This window comes from Oxyura jamaicensis, chromosome 26, assembly GCF_011077185.1.
Source record: "Oxyura jamaicensis isolate SHBP4307 breed ruddy duck chromosome 26, BPBGC_Ojam_1.0, whole genome shotgun sequence".
Taxonomy (NCBI): domain Eukaryota; kingdom Metazoa; phylum Chordata; class Aves; order Anseriformes; family Anatidae; genus Oxyura; species Oxyura jamaicensis.
The window spans coordinates 3,420,880-3,443,362 of NC_048918.1; the positions used below are offsets into that span (position 1 = coordinate 3,420,880).

The 22,483-nt window shown below is 59.5% G+C and overlaps 2 long non-coding RNA genes across 2 annotated transcripts; both read left to right on the plus strand.

Annotated features, from left to right (window-relative positions):
• The first annotated feature begins 5,400 nt into the window (after window positions 1–5,400).
• Window positions 5,401–8,555, plus strand: LOC118178484. The gene is made up of 3 exons (XR_004756162.1): window positions 5,401–5,464; window positions 5,743–5,858; window positions 8,373–8,555. It is a non-coding gene; the product is annotated as an uncharacterized LOC118178484 (long non-coding RNA).
• Window positions 8,556–9,248: 693 nt separating this feature from the next.
• On the plus strand, window positions 9,249–10,428 carry LOC118178483. The gene is made up of 2 exons (XR_004756161.1): window positions 9,249–9,305; window positions 9,834–10,428. It is a non-coding gene; the product is annotated as an uncharacterized LOC118178483 (long non-coding RNA).
• The last annotated feature ends 12,055 nt before the right edge of the window (window positions 10,429–22,483 follow it).

Genomic DNA, 22,483 nt, shown 5'->3' on the forward strand with positions numbered 1-22,483 from the left:
GGGGCTCTGCTGGGGGAGAGCTGGGGTTCTGTCACATCTTGTGAGGCTCTCGGGTCCCCTCGCACCCATGGGAGGAGTGGGCATCAGGGCTTTGCCTTCCCCTTCCCCAGAGCCCCAGGAGGTGGCTGCTGGGGGGGCTCTGCTGGTGTAGGCGTTAGCGTGCTCTTGGTGTTGCTGAGGGGAAGAAAAAATCAGAGCCTGCCCTTGCAACATCTTGCAGGGCACAGCGAGGTAACCCCCCTGGGATACCCAGCACCCCCCTTTGGCTGCTGCTCCGTGGCCCTTTCCCACCCTTCTCGAATCCCTCGGTGGGGACCAGGTGCCTGGGGCTCCCCGATGTGGCTGGCAGAATCCTGCCCTGGGGCTGGTGTGGAGGCACAGAGCCTTCCCTGGAGCTCTGCAGACTCCTCCTGCCGTCAGGACAGCGCAGCCCCAGCTCAGCATCACGTCCAAAACCCTGCCACCCCTGCCACCCTCGCTGCCCTGTGCCTCTGGGGCCGTGGCCGGGTGTCCTGGCTGCTCACCATCCCTGCTGGCTGCGGCTCTGCCTCATCTTGTGCTGCTTACAGAGACCCGCCTGGACCTAAACCACTTCTGGAGCAGAGGATATTTAGGGCTGCGTGAGCTGTCCCGTGTGTAGCTGCATGTACGGGGCTGCACACCTCTGCTGAGATGCACGTGCGGACGGGGCTGGCAGGCACCAGCCCTGCTGTGGACATGTGGGGCCAGACGGCAGCAGGGGAGGGAGCGGAGCAGGCAGAGACAGAAATCAGTGCAGGAACCTGGGTTAGGAGCCGTCAGCTGGAGCCGTGCGGAGGCAAAGCCTCGTGGCTCTGATCTCAGGAGCTGGGGCACAGCGGGAGCTGCGGGGCTTCAAAGCAGCCGGGAAACGGTGGGGGCTGCGTTGCTGGAGAGGTGACGTGAAGAGGGACAGGGAGCAGCCCTGCTCGGCGGGGATGGGTGAGATGGGGGGGCTGCTTCTGAGGTGCTTTGCTTTAGGGGCTGCGTCCCGGCTGGCCTGGGGTGGACCAGGAGGAGCAGAGCGGCGGCGGGCGCTGACCTCCCTCTGCCCAGCTCACAGCACCTCGGCCGAGGGTTTGTGTCCTGCCTGTCCCCCTGCTCCCCTCCATCCCTCCTCCCTCGCCTCATCCCTCCGCCGTCTGTGATTCCTGCAGCTCTCCTCTCGCCGCCTCTCTCAGCCGCTCAAGGTCACCTTCCTCGCTGGGCTGGATTCCCACGTATTGATTGCTTGGCTCCAGCAGCCGGCGGCTCCGTGAGCTCCCCGCCTCACGCCAGCTCAGCATCCTGCCGCTCTCTGGGACGTCTCCATATGGGCCCCCCTCCTCCCCTCCCAGCCCCTGCCCCATCCATCGTTATAGGGCACAAAAAGGGGAAAGTCACCAAGCCACGGCGAACAGCAGCCTTCATCCTCCTCCTCCTCCTCCGCCCTTCTCTGTCTCCTGTGGGGCAGGACATGAGCATGTTCCTTCCCTTGGGTTATTTGGGGGGAGATGGGACACGTGGCCCCCAGGGATGCTGCTGCAGCAGTCTGGGAGCTGCCCCGTCCTCTATGCTTGGGGCTCCTCTCCCCCAGCCCTGCCTGCCCTTTCCCTCCCTCCTCACCCAGATTTCTTCTTTGTTTCCCCCCCACCAGTGTGACCAGGAGCTCCCTGTGCCATACTGGGACACATCCCTTGGCCAGCACCTGGGGACAGAGCCGCCTTCTGCATCTCTTCTAGGGCGGTGCAGGCAGCTTGTTGTGGGGTTAAGGGGAGCAGAGAGGGGGTGTCTGGGGTCAGAGACCTGAGACAGGGATCAGAGGAGGAGGAGGAGGAGCAGGAGCTACCTTTTAGCCCTCCTGGCACCCAGGCAACCAGGGAAGAGGTCACAGAGGTAATGTAGTCCCCTGCCCAGGGCAGTGGCCCTGTCCCTGCCAGCCAGCTCCGATGTCCCCCCGTCCACGGCCCTGTCCCCAGCCTGCAATCGGGGCAGACAACCAGGGGATTTATTGCCCAAATGCACAATCAATGGCAGGATGGAAAAAGGCCACCGGACTGGGGATGCTGACGAGCTCCTGGGCTCCCCGGGGGTTGGAAATCACCCGTAAGTGCTGCTGGGGACGCAGCGCTGTGGCCCGGCTCGCTGAGTGAGCGAGGCACAGCTGATAACAGCTTTATTTATAGCACTTAACCGGCGGCTGGCTCAAGGCACCGATTTGCGCGGAGCCTGTGCGATCGTTTAGGGTGGCTGCTTGTGCTGCTGATGGCTGCAGCGCTCGCGTGGCCCCACCGAAGCCATCGACGTGCTTCCATCACCCTGCATTGGCTCAGGATCCTCACGTGCCCCATTCCCTGTCCCCAGCTCCCCCGGACTGGCCAGAGCCTCGTTTCCTGCGTGTATTTGTACAGAAATCCCATACGGAGAGATCCCACTCGGTGCCTTAGGGTCACAGAGGTTGTGAGTCCCCAAAATTGATGGAGTAAGCGGTAACGGCCACGTGGTCGCAGCTGTGTTGCTTCTCAGCACCTCCGTTTCCAGACCCGTGGGACGTTGTTTTGTTTGGTTTTTGTGTTTTTTGAAGGATGCCAGTACTGGGATTCATTAGATGGGGGCTGCAATGGCCCTGGAGATGAAAGCCCGGATCACGAATTATCACCGGGGTGCAGACAGCTGCCCAGGCCTCCACGGGGAAACTCAACAATGGGAACAGAGACACAAAAAAACTGTTTGGGCTTTTCCTCTCCCCATTTTCCTCTTTGCCACTGGAAAAAGGAGGAGGAAAAGCGCACCAAGAGGAAGAGAAAGAAGAAAACATTTTTTCTTCGCTTCCTTCACTCCAAATCCTGAGTGTTTAACATAAAATTAACCTGCAGCAAACCAATCCCCTCCCTGCAGCTGGAGGTGCCTGAGCGCCCTGGGACTTTCCCAGCCTCCTTCTCCTCCTCCTCTTCCTCCCCGCTCAAGGACTCATCACAACGAGCTCGGGGATGGGAGATGCGACCAAGCTGCAGCTATTATTAGCGCCGGTTTCGTCAGCAGGAGCCCTGACACCTCGCAGAGGCACGTGTCCCCGGGGGGGGGGGTGCGGGGTTTAACCCAATTCCTGCAGAGCAAAGCGCTCAGAGAGCCCTGGGGTGCGGTGGGGGCTGCGGGGAGCCCGGGGTAATGGAGCCCAAGGGGGGCCCCTGGTGTGCAGCAGCTCTTGAGGATGCTCGAGCGCATAAGCCGGTGTCCCCATTGCGGCCAGGAGTGACGGAGACCTCGCTCCTCCTTGCTGGGGAGGGAGGAAGATGCTTGGTGTGTGCCAATACTGGGGCATCCCCTCGCTGTGGCTGATCCCAGCTGTCCCGGTCCCGTCCCCGCAGCCAGCAGGGGGAAGGTTTCCCCAGCACCTCTTCCAGGGTTGTTCTTTGTTCCTGCACCGTCCCCCACCTGCCGGCCGAGCGCACCAAACCCTCTGACCGGGGAGAAATGAAGGGATGGATAAAAGCACCCATAAATGTGATAAATGTGACTTTTCCATCAGCACGAGCCAGGCTTTGCTGAGGCTGTCGGGACAAACACAGGGGTCTCCCCACTGAGCATTCGTTCCCCATCTCAGGGCTTCCCCGCTCCTGCCTTGAGATTTTTCTGACCTTGCCTTGAGATTTTTCTCTTTCATTTTGAATCGCACCTGAAAAGAAGCAGCCAGGCGTTGGCTTTGGGGCCAAGCACCCCTGGGCAGTGCTGGGCAAGGCAGCGCTGGTGTGCCAGAGCCTGAGGACCCCGAGCGGAGGAGGAGACCCCCCGCCTGGCACGGCCGATCGAACGCTGTCTTTTAAAAGAAGCAGCCGGAGCCCGGCTCTTCCGTTTCTGTAGGACGTGGAAAACGTCGAGAGGGGGAAGAGAGAAAAAGCTTTGAGCGAGCGAGTGCGAGTATCGCTAATTTATGATCAGAGGAATGTGTGTTTGAGTTTGGAGATTACAGGGAAGGGCCTGGTGTTCAGCCGATGATAAAGCTGTTTTATCGGGGGGTTGTGAAAAGGCTTCCCCACCGGGCAAATTGCAGGAAGGCAGAACATAATTACCCCAAATTCCAATTTGAGTAATTACTTCTACCTACCTGTCACTCCCCTGGTGCTTTCAGCTGCATGGAGAGGTTTTGCTTCCCCTCGGCTCTCTGCTTAAGAGAAAAAGCCTTTGTGCAGCACTGCTGGGCTCTCTGAACAGTTGGGCCAGCCCTGCGGGGAGGCAGGGGCTGGAGGCTCTCGCCTGAAAGGTTTTGGGGCTGGCTGCTGCCCCAGCCCAACCTAGAGCATCCCCCGTGCTGCCTTTACCCCACACCACCTGGGTAAGAGCCACCAGGCTTTGCTTCGTGCCACGCCATGGCTGCACCCAGGCAAGGAGGAGCAGGGTGAGGAGATCTGGGTGGCTGCATCCGAGGGCATCCTTGTCCTTGCAGAGAGGGCAGCCCCCTCCTGGGGGGCAGGGACCCGTGGGGAGAGCCCCGGCAAGGAGCCATTGTTATCCCCCCGTGCGTGTCCCCAGGATGGGTGACCCATGGCAGAGGTGGCCAGGGCTTGCAGGGAAGCTGGCTGCTCCGGCCACTATTTAGGGCTCCGTATGGGGCTCCCTGGCCTCTTGCCCCTCTCCCCGGGCTCTGTGTGCGTGGCAGCATCGCTGCGCCTCCATGCCGTGCAGTGAGGCAGCCGAGGGTTTTACTGCAGTGGGCCGTGGATAGCTTTTGTAAGCATTGTCTCCTAATGCTTCCCCGAAGAGCCAGGCAGGCTACCGGGCACATTAGGAAGCGACGCACATCGCAGATGGATTGTGTTCCCTCTCTCCTCCACCTCCCTGTCCTCGCCGGCTGCCTCCACGCCTGCCCCCTCCCTGTCCTCCCCGTGTGCCCCATGTGCAGCTCTGCCCGTGTCACCCAGGTGTCCCTGGGGGGGTGCCAAGGTGCTGTCCCCCATTATGGGCACAAGGGGCAGCTCCGTCCCGGTCCCACCAGGGTGGGCCACCAGCTCCGGGCTGCCCCTGCACCCCCTCCCCGGGGCTGGCCACAGACAGGCTGCGGGCAGAGCAGTGACAAGCGTCTGCTTGGGGCAGCCAAGCGGAGAGAAAAATGACCCTGGCGAGAGCCAGGATGGGCTCCGCATCTCAAGTGGCTCCCCAGGAGAGGCCAGACAGTGCCCTCAGCCAGGAGCTCGGCAGCAGAAGGCAGAGGGCAGTGGTAAAGCCACTGCTCTGCCCGCAGCTGGTGCCAGGATGGAGCAGGCAGGGCAGGGATTTTTCTCTTGTGGGAGTTTCCTCCAACTCCATCAACAGGTCGTTCTGATTTACCCTCGTTTGTGAAAGGAGAATCAGGCCCGAAAAGGGCTCTGAGAGGTGCTGGCCGTACACCCAAAGCTGCAGGTGATGGTTCTGGTCCCTCTCACTGCCAGCTCTGGGTGCTTGTGGCAAAGAGAGGATGAGCCCTCCGTAGGTGAGGGAAACTGAGGCATGGAGAGGAGGGGCTTGGTGAGCTGTGGGAGGGGGCCCCAGTGCCTTGCACACTTTTTGGGCCCATTTTCCATTGATCTGGGAAATCACTTCCATTATGAACTCCACCTGGGCATGGGGATGGAGAGCCCTGCAGGAGGGGTGGAGAGGAGCAGCGGGTGCTCGTGGTGCAGGGATGGGGGTGACTTGGGTCAGGGCCCCTTTTGGCATCTTAAAAGCTCTTTTGGCTGCTCAGACAAACTTTCCTGTGTCTCTGCAAAGCTCTCCTCTGGCTGCCCTGCATCCACTGGAGAGACACGTGTGTACTCTGCGCTGGTGGCTGGGGACAGAGGGACCCCTCGGATGGACAGACAGGGCTGCAGCGGGGCATCTCCTGGGTAAGCAAGTGGAGGAGGAGAAGCAGAGGCACCTGCTGGCCTCCAACAACTCATTAGGGGGCTTTGTGGCAGGGCTAATTAGCCTGGGAGCACCCCTGAGCAGCGGAACCCTGCAGGGCTGGGTTTGTCCTTCCCCGAGCATGGCGAGGCTGAGCCCGGGCGGGTGCTCACATGGCCCGGCTGCTAAAACTTGCATGAGGACATGCGCAAAAATCAATGCGCGTGCTCATGAATTAATGATCGCCCCGCGGATCGATGCAGCCTGCCCCGCGCGTGCTGTACTGCTAACGAGCACCAGCAGTGGGAGCGCGGGAAGGGCCGGAGACATCCTGCTGCAGCCCTTCCCCATCTCTAGCTGTTCGTGTTCCCCGCGTATTTATTTTGCATTTGCTCACAGAGCCACTTGAAACAGAGATCAGGGCATGGTCACGAAGGGGACCCGGTGCGTGCGTGATGCGGGGAGGGAGCTGCAGCTCTTCGAGGTGGGGGGGTGCCACGAAGGGCCGCTGCCGGAGGTGCCGGAATCAGAGGCACGCTGTAGAAATACGCACGTGGGTAATTTCTGATCGAATGCCGCAGCTCCTGGTGCTGGCATGTGTCACTCCCGTGGCATTACCGCTGTAATTAGAGCCTTTCCCCACAATTGCATAAGAACCTCGCGGTGACTCACCGGGTTTGGGGGGAGAGAGGGACGCGGGGGTGGAGGTGTGCGCTTGCGCGCGCCGTGCCGGCACCGTGCTCAGGTGCTCCGAGCTCGCCGCTTGCTCCCCGGCCAGCCCTGCCCTGCTCCGGCCTCCCGCCAGCCAGCGAGCTTCTCATCCACCCAGCGTCGCCTTCTGCCAGGCGTTTATTTTTGTCCTTGTCGTTGCAGCTTTCCCTGCACGCTGGTGACCCCTTGGCACCGATAATAGCATGTTTTAGGTCCCTGATTAAAACTGCTGTGGTGTCAGAATCAATAAGCATTGATGGCCGAGACTGTAATAAGTATAATAATCCCCATTAGGGTAACAAATGGGGGAGAGAGTGCAGGGCTGCTAATACGGTAATGACACGAATCTGCTTCGATCAGCTGGAGCCGTGGCATCCTCCCTGCGAGCGGCAGGCGCAGGGCCACAGTGTTCTCGCTGCGAGCTGTCCTGGGGCTCTGCAGAGCCCCTGCCCCTGCTGCCGTCACGCCTCAGCTGGGAAATTTGGGCTTTGCAACCTGAATTATTGGTATTTTGAGATGCATGTTACTGGGGTCCCAGCATGGCAGAGAGGACAGGGCTGGGTGCAGCCAGGGGAACGGCTTATCCCACCCTGAAAACTCAAAGGAAATGCAAAGATTGAGATAATCGAGCGGGGGGAATTCCTGCTCCAACCCATCCTGCCAATTTATCTTATGGAGAGCAAGGGTTTTGAGGGCTGGGAAGGAGGGGAATGCCAATTGCATTACAGTAGCTGCCCAGAGGAAAAAAAAAAAAATCAATATGTAATTCTGGCCCCATTGATCTGCGGCTCAGATGCTGCGGCTCTCCACTGCGTTTTGATCAGGTTTCACGGTCGCAGATGAGAGAGCCCCAGCAGCGTGAGCCCTCCACAGTGGGGGGATTAAATGAAGCCAAATGCTTTTCAAGTGAAAACTACACTTTTTTTTTTCCTTAAATAAACCCAAAGTAGAGCAGCAGCGGCGAGGAGGGCCGCAGTTGCCACGGGGCTGGGCGTGCTGTCGATGTTCTCGCCTGGCTGCGAAGGAGAGCGATGCGCTCAGCCTGCGGCCGCTGCTTTGTCCCTTCCAGCTGCAAACATCACCTGGCCATCCAAAAGCCCCTTTTACACCCAAAATCTGCTGGCTGAGCCCTGATGTGGCATCTTCACGGCCATGGGGATGCGCTCAGCATTGCTCTGGGTGCGGGGGGTTTGGGAAGTGGTGCTGTGCAGGGGGCATCTGTGCTCCGGGGCCGGTACCCGACCACTTGCCGTGGGGATGAGTCCAGCCTCGGGCAGAACCAGCTGGTAATTTTTAGACAGATTATTTTTGCTTGAAAAACGTGGGGTTTGTTGAAATACGGCGTGTTTATAGGAAAACATCAGTTTCGACAGATTTCTATTTCAGCATGGTTTTGGGGGGGAGGAAGGCTTTCCAACTCATCAAAAGGCTGCGTTTGACCACTTTCACATCCATTTCCCAGCTCCAAATTGCTTTTCATTTGGAAATGTAAGTAAACATATTGCAAAATCCCCTTTTGCAAGGGGGCTGAAATCCTAGTGAAGGGGTCAGGGAGGATCTGGGTGGCAGGCTGCGGTTGACTCCTTCCAGGCTGGGCTGGGGGTGTTCAGACCCCGCTCCCTCTCCCCTCCTCGTGATGATGCTTCTTGTTCTGCTGCCGGGTGGTTAATGCCAGCACTTCCTTCCCTGGCAAGAAATTGCTTCATCTCCAGGCACCAAATATTAAGGGCTGGCAGGGAACCCGATGTGGGGCAGAATTGCTCATTTTCATGCTGTCTTTTTCTCCCATTTACCCTACTTTGCAGCATTTTTCTGACCTTGGTCAGGGAGAGGGTGATTGCGGACGCTCTGACCAGCTGAAGGCATTTCCCTGCTGCGGGCACGGATGTTCTGCAACCAGAAAACTGGAAGGTTTGGGGATCGCACCGATCCAGCAATAATTCCCTCCACCAGGCACGGGTGACCTCTGAGCCCGGGGCCACCTCCACGGTGCAATCCTGCACCTTATTTAAGGCGCTGCACTTCCCCGGCAGGCTGCAGGTTTGAATCGCTCCATGGGCATGGAGCAGGCGGGGAGCACAGAAGTCAGTGAGGATCCTGCCTGGGAGCTGTGCTGGAGCCCAAAGCAACGCTCCCTGCTTGCTGGGGAAGTCGGGAGGCCTCATCAGTATGCGCAACAGAATAAAATATGCAAACAAGATGTTTTCTGTTTATAAAACTGGCATCTCCGTAGATGAGGCACTCTGCTCCACCCCTGAATTATCAATCAAGCTAATAGCTTCATTCCAGACGTTGGTTTTCCCAAGCAAAGGTGCTTGGCCCCAGCACTGCACCTGAAGGAGCGCATGCAGGTGCTCCACAGAGGCGCAGAAGCACCCAGATGAACAGGATTTGGTTCTGGGACTGAGGCACGGGGAGAGGTTTTGCCCTATTCATAAGCCACAAACTCTAACTCGGACCACTAGCAGCTATTAAAGGAATTTGTCACTTCAAAAACATCTGATAAATCAATGTCTGTCAGGGTGTTTAAACGCTAGGCAAGGTGGAATCTGCTTCCAGGCATGGGGAGCTCAGTGGCGACAGCCAAGGCTTTTTTTATTTATTTATTTTTATCCCAGCGTTGGTGCCAAGGACAGACCCCTCCTGCCTGCAGCACCCTCCTGGCGAGGACCAGCGCGGTCCCCAGCACGGCAGCTCCCTGCCAGGCTTGCTTCTGGAACAGCCGCAGGTAAAAGCGAGTGAGTCACGGGCACGCTGGAGTTTCCCGGCGTGGTTTCTTCCCCTGGGCGGGGTGAGCTGAAAATGCGATTTTTCTCCTCTCGGTTACCGAGCAGGCTCTGTGAGTGGCATTGCCCTGGGGCAGCCCGAGCGCAGGAGGAGAGAGATCCGGGGTTGCTCCGCAGGGCAGGCGGTGACAAAGTGACAGAGCAGCTGGTTTTGTTCCTGGAAGTCACCGGGGGCCACGGCTCGGGGCTGATAGCTGCAGGTTTTACGTCTCAATCCCCCTGCAGAGAGCTGGGCTGCAGGGACCTCCTGGCACCTCTTGCTGAGCCCCTCACGCTGCCCCCAAACACACCCCTTGCCCACAGCAGCCCCCTCTTCTCACCAAGGCTTTCCAGGCACAAAAGGGGGTTGTTTTGGGGTCCCCCCAGGTGGGGTACCCCACTCAGCACGGCTCAGCTCCAACAGCTCAGCTCCTCAGCGAAGTGGTGGCTGCGCTGGTGAGCGGCCAAAACCTGACCTGCCTTTACTTTATCTCCTTGCAGATCTCGTGCAGCTCCTTAATCAAACGTCTTAGTGCCTCAAGAGCTGGAAAGGATTCGGGGAATGCGGCTGGGCTGTTTGCAAACTTCTCCAGGCTCCAGCTCTCCTTTCTGCAAGACCAAAGGGAACCCGAGCCGGGAGCCCTGCAGACGTGAGCTTCACCCCGATACGGGGCTGGGACCAGGCACAGGAGCCAGAGCCGGGGGCCACATTCAGGATATTTAGGCTGGGTCCTGGCTGGAGCAAGGATCTGTAGCAAAGCCCAGATGTGGAAGTGGGAGCCGCCTCCCTGCTGAGCTCTGTGGGATGCAGCAGCCCGTGGTTAGGGCTGGGCCCTCTGTAGCTGACCTCGGGTGGTGTTCCAGCATCCGAAAGAACTTCAGCGGCTTCGAGGGTGATGCCTCCCTTGGAAACAGCAACCTGAAATTACAGCAAGGCCACAGACGCATCCGCTGGGGAGTACAGGGCAGGCTGGCGGCGGGATATCCAGCTCCCAGCTGGGGAAGGGATGCGAGGAAGAGCCGGGAGCTATTTCAGCTCCCCGTGCCACCCCCTTCCTCGTGCCGCTCCAGCTCGGGTGCTAACGAATGCTTCACGGGGAGCGGTGCCAGCGATGCTCAGCGGGAGCAGCTCCTCGCCCTGCCCCGCACGGGGAAATCCCTTCGATGAAATCCCTTTGATGCTAACGGGGCTGGAGGGGGAAGGAAGAGGGGTGAGCACGAGCGCATCCCTCTAGGAGTGACAAGGAGCTGCTTCGTTGAGCCCTGGCAGGCTCCGCCACGTCCTTCTGGTGCTTTTGGGTGGTTGTTGTTGGATTTGATCATTGCAGCGGGCTGGCTTGCCTCCTCCCTGCTGGAAAAGGGCTGCCGTGCCCCGTGCCTCCGTGCACCTGGAGCAAGGATCCTACAAGGCTGGTGCCGGTCGGGAAGGTTGGTGAACGGTTGGTTAAGGAGAGGCTGGAAGAGGAGCCCCGCTGGAGCTGGTCAAAGATGCTCAGCCCTCGGGATGCAGCTGGAAGAAGGAGCAGGGTGTACAAAGGACAAAGAACAGGGTCTGAGGGGCATCCTGTTGTGCTCCCGGCGTCCCCTTTCCTCCTGCCGGTACAAAGCAAGAGGCAGGGCTGGCAGCCTGACGTGGGGACAGCAGCCTCTGGTAGCCACCGGGGTATTTTCCGGCGGCAGGGAGGCTCCGAGCAGTGATGCTGAGGCCGCTCCTTGTTGTCATCCGTGACGCAGATGTGTCACCGTCCCCCGGGGTCCCCGTGTGGAAGCAGCCGGTGCCAGCTCCTGCCGGCGCGGCCATCTCTGACTCCACAAATGCAGGAACCTGGGGACGGAGCATCTGTGCCTGCAGCGGGGAGCTGGCTGCAGACCCTGCCACGGATGTCCTGAGAAGTGCTGCGGGCACGTACTGGGGACAGAAATCCCTGCCTGGCCTGGAAGGGGCCCATGGGGACCCTCGGGTTCAGGGGAGGTGGGGGTGGCCACACTGGTTCTGCCTCCCCCTCCCACACCCCTCTGTCAGCACATAATTCGGTCCTGATGCAAATCCTGCCTCGCCCTGGGTTTTTCTGGGGCCGCTGCAGCCCCAGGATAGGCACCAAGGAGGGACCTGGTGGGGCAAAAAGAGCTGGGAAATCTGTGGGAAGAAACAAGGGGCTGGGGTTAAGACCCCGGAGTGGGGATCAGGGGATGGAGCATCTGCTCCCAGCAGGGTTTGTGCCTCAGCAACATTTCTTCTGTCCTTTGTAGCCCTCCCTGAGCCGGCTGAGCTGAAACCCCTCCAATTTTCTGTCCTCCTCTGCCCCTGTCTGGTGCCCAGGGCTTCTCCGGAGCCCTCACTCCTGCCTTTCCCCCGCAGCCTCCCTGCGAAAATGCTTCCCTCAGAGCTCTGGAATAAAAAAAAAAAAAAAAAAAGGAGGAGGAAAAAAAAAGAAGAAACAGCCCCCTTGTTCTGCTGCGATGAACTGGCTCTTTTTCCAGTCACAAGGGCGAGCTGAAGCAAAACTTTCCATGCTGAGCAGGAACAGAAAGAGAGAGGGAGAAGTAACGAACCCTCCTTTTAAAAAAAAAAAAGAAAGAGAGAAAGAAAAAAAAGGCAGCAAAAGCCAGCAAAACCAGGCGCTTGCTTTCCCCCATCTCCCTCCTTTCTGGAACAAGGCAGCGAGCTTGCAAAGTGCGTTTTAAGCAGGAGCAGATGCGGGCATTGCTGGCCCCGGAGGGATGCCGGGACAGAAAACTGCTCTGTGCAAACATCGCCCCACTGGTCGCTGTCACAGCCCACCTCCTGGGTGCTCAGCGCCTCGAAACGTGGGTGGTTTGGGGTTCTTAGTGCCCGGTTGGTGTGTGAGGCTTCCCTGGCTTGCTTGCTTTGGGGTCAGAGAGCCAGAAATGTGGTCTGAGAGGTGACGGCCACCGGGAAGCCGCGGAATGCCAGGAGCTGGGGTTTTGGTGAAATGTTGGCGATGAGATGGGCACCAGGTGCTTCCCTCTGGTTGTGCCGCCAGGAAATCAGCCTAGAGCCAAAAATAGAGCTCGGGTTGGATGCTTTGCAGAGGGAGGCAGGGATGCTCAGGGCTGGGTTTTTGGAGAGCTTTGGATGCGCATCGGGAGCGACAGCCCCTGTCCCACGGCGCTTCCCCTCCTTGCCCCATCAAAGCAGTGAAGGACTGACTCCAGGGCAGCTGTAAATAGCCCTCGGCTTTTTGACCCTCAGGTTTTCAGGACAGATCCTAGATTCCAGGAATTCTTGTTCCAGGCCCCTCCGGGCGGTGGCTTGGTGCTGATGTCCTGCTAACGGCGCTGCTGGCAGCCAGGGTACGGGGCGGTGAGGCTGGCACAGGACCAGGCTGTCCCCATCCACCTTCCTGCGGTGTCCATCAGCTTTTCCAATCAACCGTTTTTCCCCCAAATCTCGGCGATTGGTTCCTCCCATTGACAGTGCCCTCGGTCCTGCTTCGGTTAAGTGATTCATCCCAAACACTCTCGTTATTGCTCCCATTAGTCACGCTGACAGAAATTCCTCTTTGACAAAACGCGATGTGGTTCTCATCAGCTCTCACAGCCCTGATGATTCCTGTCCTTAAAAAGTGATCCAAATGATGTGACTTTTCCACACGTGTCCCCTTCCCCGCCCTGGTCGTTTAAAAATGATGCACCTGGTTTTGCTTTTTGGCCCATGAAGGGAAGGAAAAACAAAGCAGGGCAAGAGCAGCCGGTCCTCTCCTGGACTGTCCCCATGGGTGCCAGGGGCAGGGTGACTCTGCCTGTGGTGACAACCCGACAGTGACATTTCCCCAGGAATTTCCTCCTTTCACCTCTTCTTTCCCAGCATCAGCCTCTCACGCAAGCTCAGGGATGTGTCCCCTGCTCAAAGTGGGGAGATGTGGCTGGTGCTGCTTGGGGATGGTGCTGGTGCTGCTTGGGGTCAGGCTGTCCCCAACCCCTGCAGCCCCACTTTTATGCTCAGAGCAGCAAATTTTGCTGGCGGTAACTCCAGTGACGGGGAGAATCCAGCCCAAATGCTCACCCTAGCTTTCTCAGGAGGGTTAGGAGCTGTTTGAGGAGATGATGTGGGAAAAGCAACCCCCCTCCCCTCGCGGTGACCCTCCCCTGGGGCAGCGGCGCTTGCTGGGAGCCGACTCGCTGTCGTTTCTGGAAAGCAGCGCTTTGAGCACACTATTTATAAACCGAGTTTTCTTTAACTCCTGAAATTGAGCCATAACTTCAGACAAACAGGGAAAAAAAAAAAAAAAAAAAAAAAAAATGCAGGCAAATAAACACGGGCAAAAATAAATATATGGGCAGCCTGAATTTCCAAACCAAGCAGCGGTTCTGGGAAGGGTTCGGGTTTGGGGACATTGACACGGGGGTTTGCACATGGCTTCCAGTGGCCTGGGGGGCTGCAGGGGTTTCTTCTTGCCTGTTCGCCAAAAGGATGAATCCTCTGGATTACTCGCAGCCTAGGTTTTGGAGGAGCACGGACAACACTCATCATCCAGCCCCGTTGAGGCATTGCACGCCTGGCTCCCAGAACCTGCCACCAGCGAAAGCAGAGCTGGGGGATGCGACCCTGAGCTGAGCCCCCGCTGTTGCCCCCCCTTCCAGGGAGCACAGGACCAGATTTATTTCGTGGCTCGGTTCCCCACGCAGCTCCCTCCAGGGCCACCTTCCCCTGCGGCGTGCAGGATCCGGCCGCGGCAGGGCAGCCAGCGACCAGCAGCAGCGCTGCCCCCGATGTAAATCCTGCTGATATTTCAGCCCCGCATTGCTTCTGCCCACCCGTAATTACCTCGGTGGGAAATGCCAGGCACAGTGACCTTTCTCACTGCGCTCTGGGCGGATTCGTGCGGGGGATTTATGGCCTCGCGTCGCTCGGGTTTTTACAGGCTCGTCTGTCGCCACGGCCCCAAATGCCAGCGGGGACGGGCGATGCTCCCCAGCTCCCGCATCTGCAGAGCACCGGGGGCCGCTCGGATGGGTGGCACTTTCTCAGAGCACCCATGGTACTGTAAGAATTGCCAACTCGTGGCTGCCTGCGGTTTTCCTGGTCCCCTCATCCCCCCTGGCACCCCTAACCCACCCCCAAAAACATTCATCTCCTTCTGCTGATGGAGAGAGCGGCTTCGGGAAGCAGGTCCATAAATCACCAGCAATGCTTGGAAATAAAAATCATTATGGTGATGAATGGGGTTTTATTTCTCTTTTAAGAGAGATCACGGAAGACCAGGGCAGGGGAGAGACTGGGGAAGAGGAGGTGCTGCATTTTCAATTTCTGACAAGCTAAGAAGGATAAAGCTAATTGCACGAGAGGTCTCTGAGACGAGCGTTTGCTCTGTGCCTCTTGCCGGGGATGGAGGGAGCGCAAGGATCTGTGTGTGATTGAGGGCTTCAGTTGCCAAGCCCGATCTCCAGCACCTCTCCCACCGGCATGTCCCTGGCCTTGGGCTTTCCATAAACTGTGAATTATTAGGACAACGTATCGCGCTTCGCAGGATGGTGCTTGAGCCTCGGACAGGTTGACTCGGGCATGGATGGCACAGTGCTCAGCGCTGCACAAGCCCAGGGCAAAACACCAACCTTGGCTGTAGTGCGTGAGTCTGATGGCCCCGCAGCACCCACGTCCCCAGCACCCATGTCCCAGAGCACCCACATCCCCAGCGCCGGTGTCCTGCAGGGCTGGCTCAGCTCCCCCTGGCACTGCGGCCACCGTGGGCTCAAGGAGCAGCTCCCGGCTCCAAGGGGAAGCAACGCACACAATGACTTCAGGCTTTGGCCCTCAGCTCAGTGACGGGAGCTTGTATTAATTAAGCAGCAGTGATCCAAGTCACAGGGCATTTCCTGGGGATTAATGACTGCCTGGGAGGAGTTAATGACTTGAGATGAAGCCAAAAACCCCATTTACCCCAACCAGTGCTGAGGGCGAACACAACTCCGTGCCAAGGTCGGCACCAGCCTTTTAAGGCAATATTTTAGATTATTAGCAGGAAGGCGCTGAGGGTGGGATTCTCCTTCCCACCATGGCGATGCAGCTCCATCCCTGCGGGTAAACTCCAGGGCCGAGCAAATGCTCCTTGCCTTAAAGCAGCCAAAGCTCGTGTCCCCCGGGCACGCTGGGGACAGGACAGTGTCCAGGCGGTGTCCCCAGTTTGCAGCCAAGCTGCACGGGAGGGCAGAGCTCGGAAGATGCAGGTGTAAAAAAGAAGGGGAGCAGCCGGGCAGAAGGCAGGCAACCTGCTGCAGCGTTGTGCCCGGAGTGAGCCAGGATCCGGCCACTCAGCAATTACGGCTGATAAATGTTTTAGGGTTGTCATGGCAATGAAAGAGCCCGGCTAATCCTTGGGTTTCCTTGCTTCAAAGGGAAGAAAGTTTTGCAGCGCCGTTGGGTGGGTACCTGACTGCGGGAGCGAGCAGCCCCGCGGGCGCTTTCATCTCGGCGCTGCCAGTCCTCCCACGCGCCCAACGCGAGCCGAATCCTGCTGGAGGAGGGGGAGAGCTCCTCGCTTCTTCTCCATCGCCACCACCAGGCAGTGGGCGAGCCCTTTGTGATCGCTGCTTGTTTATTTGCCACCCCCCCCGCCTTATATACGGGCATATCCCCGCTTTTCCCCATCACGGGTGGGGATGACCCCGTGCGGCACCGGGGCGGATCGCTGGGTGCTCTGAGCTCCACGAGCGGGGATGCTGCTGGGGTTGGATGCGGCCAACGTGGTGCTCGGGGAAAGGGGAGCCCAAATACGCCCTGCCCAAGCACCTGCTGCCGGTGTGATTCAGACCTTACCCTTGCCCCCTTGCCCCAGCCAAACCCGCACAACCCCAGGCACCAGCGCACGGCACCGTTGTGGGCACCGTGGCAAAAAGCATCTGGCCCAGCAAGCATCTCTGTCTGCTGGCCAAGACGACACCTCCAGCCAAATATCGTGTCTCTCTGAAGCCAGGAGGGATCCAAGCACTTTGTGAGCCACCAGGGACCTTCCCTCCCCTCGGCGGGCCTGACATTCACCCTCCTGCTGTCCACGCACCGCCGCTGTCCCACTGCAACCGGAGCTTCTTCAGCTCCCCAGCTGCTTGTCCCAGCCTCGCTCCTATTACTGGAAAGTTTTATAGCCACTCGCTGTGATTAATCACTTTGTTTTAATTGCCACTCCTCTGGCTGGCAGAGGCTCAGCAGGGATTTTATGCCTCTTGGCTGCTTCCCCCAGGTATGTTCCAGGGCTGTGATTGCAGAGCAGCGAGCGCCAGGAGCCCAGCGAAAGCCAGCATGCCGATTCCATGGGCTGCGGGTTCGGAGGGTGCTGGAGCTCAGGACCCTGCACACGATGCAGCCCCGGTGCAAGGGGACAAATCTGCAGCAGTATCAGTGCCGGGAGTGATGGCTACAAGGGATGAGGGGATCAGGGATGCTCGCCATGGATGCTCACAGCCTCCTGCCAAAAGCTGCCAGCAGGCAGAGGAGGGGTGAGATGCGGGAGCTGTGAAATATCCTCCAGTGGCATTACTGCACACAGCGGGAACAGAGCACGAGCAGCAGCTTCAGCGGGAGGAAATAAGGAACACCCAAGCTGGAGCTGGCCCAGGACTCAGGGTGAGGATGCCCTTGCCACTGCACACAATGCGGCACCGGGATCGAGCCGGTCAGAGCTTCATATCCCTCTTTTGTGGGGAATGGTGACGTGAAAATGGGATTTTGGTTCAAATGGTGCTGAGGGGCTGATCGCCAGCTGGGAAAGCAGCAGAGCTGCCGGTGTCCTGGGGCTGGCCCGACTCGCGCCTCAGGGGGACCTGCCCGGTGCTCCCCCAGCGGGAGCAATGGCACACAAAAAATCGTGCACCCTCGGCAGCGAGGGGTCGGTGTCCCAGCCCTGCAGGTGTTACTCCCAGAACGAAAATTGTCATACGGAGGGATTTGGGGCCGGCAGGAGGGAGGGGTTCCTGCTAAATATCCTTTCATTTCCCATTGCCATTTTCAAGCGTGTGTCCGTGCGCCTGCCGTTTTGGGTAGCCCTGCGGTGTCGCAGGCTGCCTCCAGGCAGACACCCGATGTACTCGCACGCCTCGGAGCTGGAAATCCAGCACTCTGCTGCTCCTGGGATCCCCGTTCCTTCCCCACCGGCTGCTCCAGCCACGATCCTCCCAGTTGCACTCAAGCTGATCTCCGAACACAGCCCAAAATAGCACAAATACTCCCCATGAAATGATTTTGCTGGCGCGGGGGCTTTGTCCCTGGAGGTTTCTCCCTTCTGGAGGCTTGGAGCTGCCTCTGCCCAGGCTCCCTGGCCATGCCCAGCCCAGCAGGGTCCCACGGGGCTGCCGTGTCCTTCGCTGCCACGGACTCTGCCTGCACCTCGCCTGCATTTTCACACTGAATAATTGAAAGCACATGCAACGGCCACAAATATTTAATAGCTTGTTCATCAAAAATTTACCCTTGTTAAAGCCATCATTTTTGATGGCTGAGAGGGCTGGAGGAACGGCAGCGGGGAGGAGGAGGTGCTCCAGCCAGAGACAGCCGTAAGGGATGGTGAACTGGGGGATGCCCTGGACCTGTGGGCAGCTGGCCTGGGCAGGGAAGGGGCTGCAAGAGATGGGGTCCTCTGCACGGATCCATCTCAGTGCCACGGCCTCACCTCCACCCCTTCCGTCTGCATCTGCTCCTGTCTCAGGGAGGGCATTGCATCAACTCAGCCTCTTCCTTTAATTAATTCCCCATCCCTCGGTCCCAGCTCCAAGCCACCCCTGGGGCACCGCACGGGGTTGGATGCACGCAAGCAGCGTTGGTGACCGGTGGCTGGCTGGGGCACGGACCCCTCCAGTGCTGCACAGCCACGGCGAGGAGCTGTGGGGCCGGGCACGAGGGCAGCCCGGCTGCACGCACCCCGACGGCTTTTCTCCTCCTTTGCCAAGCAGCCTGGATGGCTCGGAGGCCTGGAGCCTCCACAGCCACCGGCGGAGATGGGAGAAAGAGATATAAAAGGCCGTCCTACTTAACAGGGTTTATATAAGGAGGCTGTCTCCATGGCAGGAGGGGAAAACAGACGGGTATTGGAAGTGATGCTCTGAACGCTGTCTTCACAGGGGCAGCCCTGCTGATGGGTGAAGCGGCACCTGGGACCCGCTGCGGCAGGCGGGGGGCTCAGCCACCACGGGTTGTCCCCACCGTGTCCCCACCGTGTCCCCAATGCAGCCAGGTTGGCCCATGGGGGGTCAGCCAGCTCCTCCCTCCCACTCTCCCAGAGCCTCCTCATCTCTAATTAACACCCTCATTAACTAATTTATTTAATGGCCTCTCTGCACTCCTGCTCGCACGGTGCTGTGACCAACGGCTCAGCCTCTGCAGATTAATTTGGGGTGGAGAGGGCAGGTGCTGCACCACCGGGGAGGACGGGGCCGTGTCACCAGCACCCTGCTGGGGGTGCCCAGGGGATTTGGGGGTTCAAGCCGGGCAGGAGCCCCCGCCGTCCGTCCCCTGCCTGGCCCCTGGTGCAAAGCGGGCTGGAAGCGAGCCGGGAGCGAGCGGCACCTCGGCCGGCAGCGCGTGGCGCCTGGCAGGTTCGCTCCCCTTATGGAAAGGCATGTGGCGAGCAGGCGGCGGGTGTGTTTATTCCCGTCAGCCCTTGGCCGGTGGCAGGGAGCGGGATTAGGCGGCGAGGAGCGGGCACCTGCTGCCAAGTTCCCCCGAGAGGCACGCGGGGCTGGCCCGGGGTGGCCCCGTGCCATCGAAAATAAGCTGGGGGACGTCTGCTGTGCCGCGGGCATCGAGGGACGGGGTGCTGCCATCGGCGTCTGGCAGGGCAGGTGCCTTCCCCGGCCGGGGACCTGCTGCCCCTGGGAAATACAGGCTGTGAATCAAGCAAGAAGGAGAGAGAAATCCCCCTAATCCCAGGGCTCTGTGAGCGGAGGCTTTGGGCCATGCAGCAGCTTGGCTCCTCTGACAGCCCTCTGCGGCTCGTGGCGGCGTCCCAGCTCCCCGGGGGGGGAGCAGCAGAGCTCGGACGTGCCCGGAAGGCAGCAGTTGCTAGAAGCCATCCTCTGCACTGGGTCAGGGAGGGACAAGGCAGATGTGGGGGTGCACAGGGGGCACCCAGACACCGAGCTGCCGCGAGCCCTGGGTGCTGCCTTTGTTCGGGCGCTGGCTGCGCTCCTGCTCGCCTCCAGCTGCAAGGATCTGCTCTGGCAGCCCCCGGGATGCTCGGAAGTGCTGGGGCTGATTAGAAGGCGGCTGACGTGGCCGGCTGACGCTGGCGGAGAAGCGGGTTAATGTCACCGTGGCCTCGGGGCTGGTGGGGGCACGAGGCCAGGACGGGCGGTGGGCGGGCAGGGCTGCAGCAGGCCGCGCTCCCCTGGCCGCAGGGAGCCTGGCGCGAGCGTTGGTTCGTTGTAATTATTCCTCAGTGCAATTCATCAGGGGGCTTTCTCCTCCGGCGGCAGCACAGGTACGCGTCCCCCCTTCGTGCTGCCGTCCTCCTCCCCTCTGTCTGCGGCAGCCTCCTGCGTGTGGGCACCTCGGAGGGCCGGATCCTGCACTGCCACCCTTCTGGCCATGCAGCTGTCTGTCTGTCCGAGCTCTTGTCTCTGTCCCTCCACACCCATCGCTCTGCCCACGTCTGTCTGCCTGATGCCCAGCTGCCTGGATTATTCACTGCGTGGCTCGCAGCATTTACTGACCCACCTCCCTCCCTCCAGCGACCCATCTCTGCGGGTGCTGCTGGGGGCTGGAGGGGTGTTCAGACCCTGCTGCCTCTCCAGCTGCGAGGCAGGAGCAGAGAGCAGCCCTCCTCTGGGCCAAGGGACAGCTCGAGGGATGCTGCGAAGGACCACGGAGCCCATTTGCCTCCAGGCCATCGGCTCAGCCCCTCCTGCCCAGGAAGCGTTTGGATGTCGGAGAGCTGCCAGGGGGAGATAAAAGTGGTTTTATGAGGCTCGAAGCTGCTGCCTTATGTGAGATCCGTCCCTCCAAGGAGCAGGGCCAGGAGCCATCGTTGTCCCAGAGCCCAGCTCAGCCTTGATCCAAACCAGACCCGGGAGCCCTGGGAGCAATCGGCCATCACCTGCGTGAGTCACCCGTGGCTCGCCCTCAACCTGCAGCAAACAGCTTCAACCGCTCGAGCCTCGCGTCCTAGTTTCCCTTGCTGTTTACAGACTTCAACCTTCAAGGGTTTGTTTTGTTCCATTTTTTTTTCTAATGTAATTTCACCAGCCATTAGCCCAGAATGCAGCTTAACTCCTCTGTCACTAAATGCATTTTTTTTTTTTTTTTTCCCAAGCATCTCAGACTGAAACCGCGGAGCTGCTCCGGTGGCAGAGGCAGGGAGAGCTCCATCCCCTCCAGCAGCAGGAGGGAGCGCAGAGCTCGCCCATCACCAAAACACCCCCAGCGTGGTAAAACTGTTGAAAAAAAAAAAAAAAGACAAAACTGCTGGGGGAAAAAAGGGTTTAAACACATTCTTGCCCTGAGCCGCTGCAGCTGGCTGCCACCAGCCCCGGGTGAGTGAGGCCACCAATATTTGGGGAAGGCTGGTGAGGGCGCAGGGGGGTGTTGTGGCCCTGGGAGTTGCCCCGTGGCTTTTCCACCTGCAGGTTGGTGATTCCCCGGGTGGGGCGTTACCCCGGGGGGTTAACTCGCTTCCATGAAGCTCGTGTTAGGAGGGAAAATGAAATGCCGAGGCACAGAAATGCTTTCACTTCCCTCAAAGCTAAGAATAGCGCCTGGCGCGCTCGGCGGTGGCTCCGGGCAGCAGGCTCCATGCGTGCCCTGCGGTGTGGGTGGAGGGGAGCTGGGGAAACTGAGGCACGGGAGAGCGTAACCTGGTTGGGGTGGGTTAGGAAAGGGCTTGTGCAGTCCTCGTGTGCCTCTGTCACCCTGCTGTCCCCTACGATGAGGCACGGCGGGGGTGTCCCACGCTGGACACAAGCTGAGCTGCCTGATCTCCCGGGTCTGCGGTGCTCCAAGAGCATGGGGAAAACACTGTGTTGGGTGGAAATCTTGGGATAAAGGGGGTTTTCTGCACCCCACTACTGGGGGTAAGTGGGGATGCTCAGCCTGCTCCGGTTCCAGAGCTCCTTGGTCTGCAGCGACAGCCCCGGGGCTGGCAGCACTGTGAGCATTGCCTCTGCAGCAGCTCCCAGCTCCGTGCAAAAACCCAACCCCCCCACTTGTCCCAAAGCCAGGAGCTTTCTGCTGGAAACCACCAGCCTCTGCTGTCCCCCGGCCAGGTACAGAGCCTTTAGCTGCTGTTTTGACACTCGCCCCTTTCATTACGCGTTGATGAGCCCCTCTGCTGCCTCCTGTTCCAAGCAGATCATCTGCGATATCCAGCCACTAATGAACGACTCCAGCAATTAATCGCAGGGGTAAGTCCACTCCTAATTAGGAGCAGATTTAGGGAATGAGCACTAGGAGAGCCCTTTGGCTGTTGGCTGCCTCTAGTTGAGTACATACGGGGGATTACAGTCTGCGGGGCTTTTAAATTAATGATTGAGGAGTTGATTAAGGCCGAGGTAGCGCGTGGAGGAGCTGCAGGTGCTGCCGTGGCTCATGACAGCAGTGTTGGAGCGTGCCTGGACCCAGCCTGGCTCAGAGTCATTTTGCTGTCAGAGAGCAAAGACGGGGGGTGCAGCATGAAACATCTTGGGAATCCCAAAATGTGCTCGAGCACCTGGATTTTCCACCCGTTGTTGGACCGGTGCCTTCTGCCCTCCCAGGCAGGGGCTCAGCCCAAGGCACGGTGCCCTCGAGGATGCGTTCAGCTCACAGGTGCGTGTAGCTGAGAGTGGGAGCACTGGGGGTAACTGGTCCCCCCGGCAGCTGTTCGGGTGCTTTGGCTCTCAGATGAGTGCTGCAGCCTGCCCGTCCCCGCGGGTGAGAGCTTTTCCTGGTGCTGCCACTCCTGGCTTACACAAATAAATCCCAGGGGAGCGGGGGCTCGCTGGGTCCTTCCCCTGCTCCCCGCCTGCTCTTTGCAGCCTCTCTGGAGCCCGTCCCCGCAGAGCTGAGCCCAGAAATGCTGGAGCAGCCCCAGACGTGGCAGCAGGCTGTGACTGGTATCGCGCTGTGTGCAGCAGCAGCTCCCCTTCGCCAGGAGCTGTACGTACCCCGGTGACCCGTGCCCAAGCCGGGTGTGACAAACGAGTGCTTGTCCTCGCAGGTCACCCTG